Consider the following 2,156-nt stretch of genomic DNA (forward strand, 5'->3'; position numbering starts at 1 on the left):
TTTCCCAGGTGATACCACTGAAGACACTAACTCAGAGCAAGTTGCTCAATGCTTGCCTAGCAGAAAAATAAGTACTACCAAAGCTCCAACCAGTGCAGCTTTTTTCCTGTCTGGAGGGGTACCCCCTCGTAGGCAGAACATATCCAAAATCACTGTGTGAAGAAGCATAGAAACCATAGAGAAAAATGGGTGACAACAGCGATCATGAACCAGAGCTCCGTGGAAGCCAGCAGGTGTCTTCCTTATTCTACGCACAAGTTATGAGGCCATTGAAAATACCATGGCTTCACTCTGGTCTACCTTACTCCTCAAAGTGACATCCTTATTCTTCAACCCTTTAAAGAGATAATGTGTAGTAGACTTGCCCAATAAAATGCGTCATTTGATTTATCTTGCTCTCCTTAGCAAATTTTTCCCAATAGTTTTGTGGACATATAATTCATACATCATACAATTCAATAGTTCAACCACATCAAGAAGAATTGTAAAATCATCACCCCAATCAGTTTCAGAACATTTTCTTCAATCTTGTACTCCTTGTTATTATCTTCTTATCTCCCCATCCTCTCCTGTCATATCCCCAAGGGAAAATTAATCCAGTTACTGTCTCTGTAGATTTACCTGTAGATTTCATGTACAGAAGAACATTAAAAAACAAACAACAAAACAACTAACAATAATAACAAAGTAAAACAGATAAAAACCTTAATCAAAATGGAAGTAGAAAATATTACAAACTAGAATAAATTTTAATAAATTATAAGGAAGATCAAATGATAGCATGCTAAATTTTAACCTAACTGCATCTGCAACAATCCACTTTCCAACACAGTCTGCATGTTGGGAAGACTATTCACAGCTCTGCTCCATGGTGAGAGAGGATTCCTCAGGAACTTAATTCACATGTATTTCCTTTACACTCTTTTAAAAAAATTGAAACAAGTTTAAAGTGCGTCTAAAGCGAGATCAAGTGATAATATATTATCTGCGATAGTCAATATGACAATGCTCTCTGTATAATAACAGGACTAGTCACATCCCTCAGCTACAATCAGAGGGGATTCACTGGAGGCTAAATCCATGTGTGAATACTGCAAATGGATTTTAGGCTTCCACCATCATCTATAACCTTCAGCTAACCAGATATTCACAATTTAAGCTCTGAAGCCATTTCCTTCTTTAGATTTGGATTATATTATTTACAATCCTTAGATCACACAAGCTGGTGTTCTTTTTCCATGTAGACTTAGTTGACACATCACTTGGAGGCTGCGTATTTGAATACAAGTCTCCACACTTTGCTGCGGCACTCATATCTTCAGTGATCTCTCCATGAGGTCAAGCAGCAAGCAGGGCCGTGCCATAAGAACTAATTGTTCTGAGATTGGGCCTAGATTTAAGTGCAACCCCAAAACCCATTCACGCATTGGTGATTCATGTGTCTCTGGTTCCCCTTAGATTTAAATATTGTCATTTTATATTAGAGAACATTATCAATCATCCCACTGGGGTATCACATCCCCATAAGTGCTATATAAATCAATATTGACTGATAGCAACCCAATAACTTGGGTTATAATCCAGAGTAGAACTGCCCCTATGAGTCTCTAAACCTACAAATTTTCACAGGAGTAGAAAACCTCATCCTTTCAAGGCAGAGCTGGCTGATAGTTTCAAACTGCTGAATTTTCAGCAGCCCAATGCATAACCATTATACATTGACATTGACTGCAGCTTCCAAGAGTATTGATTGTGGACCCAAACAAGACCAAACCGTTGACAACATCAACTTTTACTTTATTTATCTTGATGTCACCATTGGTCCAGTTGCTAGAATTTTGTTTTCTTTATGTTGCAGTCCATTTTGAAGGCTATCATCCTTGAACTTCATCAAGAATCGTAACCTGTTAACTTCCCTAATAAACCCCATATTTGTATTATCTGAGCTCTCTGAGGCCATTGCAATGTATGATGATCAAATCCAGCAGAGAAATAAAGTGCCATCCTAAGGCAGTTGATATCACAAAATGTAAAGAAGGTTGGACAGTTGAGGCATGTCTTACATTTGCCTCTTAGATGTCAGCTGTGGGCTGGTGCGGACCTGGATTCTCCTTCATCCTTGTATAACTGAAGGAGATTAGATATGGCTTCCACAT

This window comes from Echinops telfairi, unplaced genomic scaffold (assembly GCF_000313985.2).
Source record: "Echinops telfairi isolate 266 unplaced genomic scaffold, ASM31398v2 ScPeMD7_7469;HRSCAF=8507_1, whole genome shotgun sequence".
NCBI classification, from domain to species: Eukaryota; Metazoa; Chordata; class Mammalia; order Afrosoricida; family Tenrecidae; genus Echinops; species Echinops telfairi.